Here is a 7,548-nt window from a genome sequence, read left to right on the forward strand (position 1 = left end):
GCTACATAGTTAATTTTATGTTTTCTAGTATACATTTTAAAAAATGAAAAGCAATAAAATGGATTTTAATGGTATTATTTAACCCAAAGTATTATCCTTTCCACAAGTAATCCACATAAAAATATTGACGTATTTTATTCTGTTTTTAACTAATTCTTAGAAATCCAGTGTGCATCTTATACCTCAACTAAATAACTCAATTAACATCTCAATTAAAACTAGCTGCAATCCAAGAGCTTAATAGCCACACATGGCTAGTGACTATCATACTGGACAGTGTGGTTCTGGCGGCAAAAGGGAGGTACTTTTTTCTCTTGCTTTATGTTTTTATGTGCCTGACATTCAACTACAGAAACATGGTGTGTTTTCAGTCAGTCAGGCTCAGATATTACTTGTTCCTTTGTTTTATATAGCAGGCAGTTATGTGGTCGCTATTTTTATACACAATGGAAACAGAGGATCTCAGACTGTCTTTATGCACTAGGAATGGAACATGGCATCTCCACTTCACCTGTTCTTATCTCCCTTGGGTAGAAACAAAACAGAAGAAAACACACAAAGGAAAGATCCAATAGCAAAACTTGTGCTTGTGTGGGTGGTCATCCTGATGGCTGCACTTTAAAATGTTACCTTCCTCTGATTTTATGCTAAGAATCTTTATGATAGAAAAAGCATAAAAATGGTGGTGGTAGAGGGGGTCACAAATCACTTCGAACTGGTGGCAGGAGATCTTCTGAGAAATGACACTCATAGGAAATAAAAACAAAGGGAAAACTGTCTTGCTAAACGTAGAACTCTTAGTCACAGAATAACTGGGACACATTTCAGTTCATCTAAATAACTTCGTATAGTTTTGCAGACTCAGTCGTATCTCTAACTTACAAAATTCCTCCCTGATGCCAGAATCTTAGTGTTCGTACTGAGCGGAGAGAGTTACTGCAAGCAATATTGTTCTAAGCACTTTAAATGCATTGATGTGCTCAATCCTTCTAAGTCTTATGCCCCTTATAATAAACCTGTAACAGATTTGAATCTCAGCTCTGTCACTTGCTAGCTAGGAAACTTTCTGAGATTTAGTTTTCTATTATGTAATTAGGTTTTCGTGAAAATTAACTCGAAATGTGTGAAATGTGCAATGACATTGCACGGTGCTTGACACTTGGGAAGATCTCCATAAACATTGCTACCGTTATTGGTGACAAATGGTTACCTTACAAATCTTAAGGAACTTAAGGAACTTGCAAATATTCTATGGCAAGGAGTCCACAGGGTTAGAATCTCTTCTTCTGGCTATTAAGGCTATTAACAGTGGCTTTCAGTTTTAAGAGCCACAATTTCCCTTGTTCATATACTAGAAAGTTTTGGAGGGTATACTCCAAAATTGTTTGTGGGGTATATAAATCAAGAATGTATTCCAACATCACAAATATTTTTTAAAAGGTTTTATTTCTAAGTAATTTCTCTATTACCTCATGTGGGGTTTGAACTCACAACCCCTAGATCAAGAGTTGCATGTTCCACCGACTGGGCCAGCCAGGGGCTCCCCAACATCACTAACAATTTTTAAAGTGATTTTTGAATAGCTGACATATGGACATGATGCAAACTTAAAAGAAAATGCAAAAAGATACACAGAGAAAAGGCACTCACAGGAAATAAAACCAAAGGAAAAACTGTCTTGACAAACGTGGAGCTCTTAGTCACAGAATAAATGGGACGTTAACTTTTTCAACCATAGATAACTTAGTCCCTCATTGCTGGGATGGACCTGTCCCAGGAAGTCATGTCTGATGTTGGGGAGAATTTTTAATCATTGATGGTTGTTTTAAGGTGTCACTGTCATTAGGATCTGGCCACATTTGAGCAACAAGCGGGCAGTCAGGAAATGGTTCTCAGGCAGTTTATTCATCTGGGGCTTTATGAAGCCACCTGGAGTTTCAGATGAATCAATTTGTGGAGTGCATAATTAGATGCTTGTAGAGGTTTTAGAGTGACCTTAGCAAGATGATAAGCATAAAAAGAGCAATTAGGAAAAGTAATATTTTGTAAACATCATGGACATAAGGCATTAATCTAAGAAATTGTGAAGAATGATGGAATATTCATTAACTAAAGGTTCAGTAATTTTCAAAGTGATAGAGCAGATCTAAGGAAGTAAAACCTTACATTAATTTTGGCAAAACAGAAGCGACAGTACAGTTTCATTTTTTAACGAGATTGATTACGAAGTACAAAAATGGAGTCATTGTAGGCAACTCTTTTTATAACGTGTTCAGTTGAGCTAGTACAGATATGACTGGGGAAAGGTTGAAGCAGGTATGGGAACACCTGGTTGTAATAACCCAATAGGTAACATTTATAGGCTTGTGGGTATAATCAATAGTAGCATTTGGGATGAAAGAGAAATTAGTTATAGGCAAGACCCAGGGGTCTCTGACACGGTGAACATACCAGAGTTTTTTGGTGACAGGTCTAACAGTCAGAGAGGTTTCTTCTTTTTACAGTAGACTGAGAAATGTGGATAAGAATATCGTTTCTCTAAGAGAAAGAGGAGGGGGGAAACAAACAAATAAGGTAGAAGCAACAGTGAAAAAATGGTATACAGGCCTGGTGGGCTCATCCTGGGAAAGCTGTCTCTTTCGGCTTTCATGTGCTTCAATTCCTGGAATTTTTATTTTTAGGTCATCAGTTGGTATGTATAGGTCTGTTCAGGATTTGGTGTTTTGTTTTGTTTTTTAGATGTGACATGTGAATCTAGGAGTCTATTTCTTGGAATTTTCTGGCACAAGGATTGGTTAAATTGTACTTGTTGGGAGTCTTGCCAATGAGACCGAATGGAGTCTTTTTGGAGATGTCTTTTCTAATAGACGAAATCTACAGGTTGTAAGGTTCGTGATGTTTAATGTTTTCATTCCCCAAGAGCACACTGTGAAAAGGTTGCTCAACTAAAGTGTTGTTATTTTTAATAGAAGCAATTAGGCCCTTACCACGGTGAAGTATATTGTCTTTTGTCAATTGTGGATCAAAGAAACAGAGGCTATGAGTATTGGGTGTCCTGTTACAAGAACAGATTCCTATTGAGCTTATGCAAATACATACCTTGTCATGACAAATAAGAATATTTAACAAGAGTTTTTGAACTCTTTTTCTCTGGGAGAAAAAGATAAATGTTTTAACCTTTGTTGTAAAGACAATGTACCAAATTGTGGTAAGTTACAGATAGCTGAAAGGAGAGGGGAAAGGGGGGTCCTTTAAACCTGGAAAACAAAACATCAAGAAATCAGTTTTTATTAGAGTTTTAGGAATTTTATATACTTTCTACAACATTTATAATATCTATTTATACAAATACAACATAAAGAAGGCTTTGTATTTCTTTTTATTTGACATGTAATTGGGCATATCAAATAATCCTAATTAATGTAATATTTTTCTTTTTATAAGGAGAGGGAACAGATCTTTTGAAAAATTTCAGACCCTCTAGAAATTGTCAGTTACTTTTAGGTCAAAAAGACTTTATTTAGAATGCGATTTGGGGAAGTTTGTCAGAAAGGTTTTGAACATTTGACCAAATAGGATCATAAGATTATTGTAAAGCAATATATATTTTTTAATTTTTTAATGTTTTATTTATTTTTGAGACAGAGAGAAACAGAGCATGAGCAGGGGAGAGGCAGAGAGAGAGGGAGACACAGAATCCGAAGCAGGCTCCAGGCCCTGAGCTGTCATGTCAGCACAGAACCCAATGCAGGGCTCAAACTTACAAACTGTGAGATCATGACCTGAGCCAAAGTTGGATGCTTAACCGACTGAGCCACCCGGGCACCCCTATTGTAAAGCAATCTTTAAGTATTTTTTTGACCAAAGTGACAATAAAAGATTTCAAAGGCAAATACAAAGGATTGCATAGTTGGAAGCAAAACTTGACTCTCTTAATACCAGAAAACTTGGTTTACTTGAATAATCAAAGATCTGGTGAAGACAAAACATAGAATCTTTGTTTTGTAGATATATTACACAAAAGGTAAAGAAAGGTCTTTGTTCATAATTTTTTATTAAGGGCAGTTATTATTCCCATAATTTAAGGAAATGTTATCCTTTTTACAGAGAAAAATTGAATTCTAATGTAGCAGTGTATTTTTGATATTAACATTTTCCCTTTTTAAAATTTAAATAAATCCATTCAAATCTTAGCTTGACTATAAAATTTCCTTTTGAATATTCCTTTCTATAAGCCTTCTACAACTTTTTAGATGTATTTAGGTTTTGTCTTATTGTTTTCCTTTTTTATTTTGAAACAATCATTTTACTTTAGGACACAGTTACTTTCTTTTTTAAAATCTTTTTGGCAGTTTCAACTTTGTTAGTTTAAGTGGTTTTTTGTTTGTTTTTGTTTTGTTTTGAGAGAGTGATCTAGAGTGTGTGTGATGGGAGAGAGGGACAGAGGGAGAGAAAGAGAAAGAGAGAATCCTAATCTTAATCCTAATCTTCCATGCTGAGGTGGAGCCTGAGGTGGGGCTTGATCCCATGACCTGAGCTGAAATTAAGTCAGACTGTCAACCGACTGAGCCACCCAGGCGCCCCTCAAGTGTTTTTTTTTTTTTTTTTTATTTCCAAAACTTATAAAGTTTATCTAGAAAAGAAATGATATAAGGCAGTTGTTAACAGAGTAATTGCAGACTTACTCTTAGAGGATGGTGTAATTCCTTATGCATTGCATTAAATGAATATAAATTCCTTCTATACAGTATCATGAAAGTAATGAGAGGCCTGAGAAAATTGAAACTTAAAAGCTTAAGTTACGGGAAACTGAAACCTAACCAAGCTTAACCAGCTTGTTCTGCTTCTGTACAATTGCTTGGCGCGCCCGTGTATTCCTGATCAATCATTTTTGTCTGGCACATCCGTATATTCCTGATCAACCATTGTTACTTGGCACATCCGTGTACTCCTGATCAATCATTGTTGCCTGGCACATCCGTGTATTCCTGATCAATCATTGTGATACCCGTACCCCCGGTTGTGGTCTGACCTAAAGGCAGGAACCAATCGAATACTGTTAAGTGTCCAACTTTAAACACCAACCAATCGCAGCTCTGTAACTGTGGAAAATTCCTGATTTCCCCATGACTTGTTTGTACCTGTCTATAAAAGGGGTGTAAAAACCTCTCTCAGGACCTCTCGGCGTCACCGGCAACGAGGGCGCAGAGGTCCAGGTTCAAACCTGCAATAAATGACCCTTGCTGCTTAGCTTTGACTCTGGACTCTGGTGGTTCGTTTTTGGGGGTCTCTTAGACTCTGGGCGTTTCAGTAAACCATACACTTCTAGGGAAATTACAGTGTGAGAGTTATTTGTCAGCAGACTCATCCTGCCTTTGCTCCGCTAGAATGGGAATGATAAAACAGGCAAGGACAATAGGAGCCCCATATCATTGCTGAGGAGGGTTGTTCTGAATTAGGCAGAAGAAAGATTAGAAAGGTAGGACAACTCCCTAAACTGATGGCAGAGCTGTATTTATAAGGGAAACCACCACCAGAATTCCCAGCCTTGCAAGTAGTTGTAAGAAATGGGGGAAGTTTATTAATTTTTTTAAATGTTTTTATTTTTGAGACAGAGAGAGACAGAGCATGAGCAGGAGAGGGGCAGAGAGGGAGACACAGAATCTGAAGTAGGCCCCAGGCTCCAAGCTGTAAGCACATAGCCTGACACGGGGCTCAAACTCTCAGACTGTGAGATCATGACCTGAGCTGAAGTCGGATGCTTAACCCACTGAGCCACCCAGGCACCCTGGGGGAAGGTCTTTTAAACAGATTGCTGCCTGGCTGAAAATTTGAAAAGACAAGGCAACAAAGTATAAACCCATCAAAGAGTGATTACAGCTTGGTCTTGAGGAGTTACCACTATATCTATAGGATAGAAAGGTGGTTGTTTTGATATTGGCCTTTTCACCTGGCCACATAGACCTTCTGTTGCTCAATTTACCGGGATATTAAGAGCAGTGGCTTTTAAACATGTTGGATCATTTCACAGTAGGAAATATAGTGTATATTAGGTCCCAGTACATACACTTATAACACCACGAAAGTGACTAAAATAAGAGTTTAATAAATAGACACATATTTTCTATTTTCAGTCTACCCCATGCATGCATTTTTTCATTTTATGAAATTATTCTTTCTCATAATATTTTAAAATTTAAATTAAAAAGCCAAAAGCAGATCAACTCATGTTTAGCATTTGATGTTTATCTTATTTGGAAAGATGATTTAGAAAGCCAATGAATATCCATTATTTAGTTTAACTTAATATAAACTTTGATCTTATTTATAATTATTTAAATTACTTGTCTTTAGTCATTATACTTGGATTAGCTATTACACAGCTAATCATCATTTTAAGTTATTTGTTTTTTTCGCTGTTGACAAATTGTGCATGATAGAGATAAATGAGCTTATTTGATTAGTAAATCCAGGTAAAAAAAAAGTTGTTTATCTCATTATATTTAACACCGATAATTCTGAAGACAGGATTAAACCAAGAAACTTGAATTAGCTTTTGTTTATCAAAGGTTATTTTAGATTATATGAACTTGAAAAAAAATTGCATTAGTTTTTTTTATACTTCTGAGAAATTTAAGAATACTTAATTTATAAGCACTTGACTTTTCTCAAGCCAATTAAATAGAGATCTTTTACAAACTAATTCTGGCAATACCAACCAGAGGTAGAACAATATCACACATCTCTAACATATACATATAAGCAAACAGAGGCAAAGACCTTATGCTTCTTATTTTTTTGTTTTGTTTTGAATTTTAGCCATGTCTCAGGTATGAAACTCAAAAAGAATAGTTGGATCCAAATTATGGTTTTGGCAGATGGACAAAAAACGTTAGAGTTATTGGCATAGATGGCCCAAGTCTTTTACTAAAGACTTTTGTATTATTTGTATGTTATAAGGATCCTTATAGAACTGTTTTTGAAGCCATTTGTGTCTTTTAGAAGCTTCTGTACATCAATCAAGGAGCACATTCTATTGTCTCTCAGAAGTTTGGATTCCTCTCTTCTAAGGGTCCCTTTAAGGTGAATTTATCTAAGTTAAAGTTTCCCCAGCATGGCTTTCACTTACAAGCATATGAATACGTTGGTAGAAATCAGAATAACCAGGATTATAAATCTGAATGACCAAATTGTTATTATTTATTTTTTTAGCAACTCTAGAGGGTCTTCAAGGGTATTAGGCAATTCTTTAGTAATAGCTCACAATTTAGCTGTAGTCCAAGGGTGATAAGAAACAGAGGGAATTCCTGACCCCCCTTCATTAGGTTTTATCTCAAAGTGTGTTTGAATGATTGGAGGATTCAGGGGCGGGCTTCAAGCTTGTTGTTATAGGTGAGAAGCTCAGCTAAATTGGGGTATATGGGTGGGGGGTGGGGGAAAGAAGGCAGAGAAGTAGTAGTGACAGAGGTTGGTTCAGAAGCTCCAGAGAGCTTTTCTAGTTTGGATAGCCTCTGAGAAAGGTCAACCAACGAGGGAGATTCAGAGCCG

At 36.4% G+C, this 7,548-nt stretch overlaps 1 long non-coding RNA gene across 4 annotated transcripts in view; it reads left to right on the forward strand.

Moving 5' to 3' along the window:
• Window positions 1-7,548, forward strand: part of LOC125912424 (uncharacterized) — a 34,484-nt gene that overhangs the window by 10,771 nt on the left and 16,165 nt on the right. Inside the window, exon 1 of one of the 4 annotated variants that reach the window (XR_007454735.1) lies at window positions 6,382-7,083. The exons of 2 other annotated variants lie outside the window; for them this stretch is intronic. This is a non-coding gene — a long non-coding RNA (uncharacterized LOC125912424). Of the gene's footprint in view, window positions 1-6,381; window positions 7,084-7,548 lie in introns of those variants that run through there. One more of the 4 variants, XR_007454736.1, reaches the window with a different exon arrangement.

This window comes from Panthera uncia, assembly GCF_023721935.1.
Source record: "Panthera uncia isolate 11264 chromosome C1 unlocalized genomic scaffold, Puncia_PCG_1.0 HiC_scaffold_4, whole genome shotgun sequence".
Taxonomy (NCBI): Eukaryota; Metazoa; Chordata; class Mammalia; order Carnivora; family Felidae; genus Panthera; species Panthera uncia.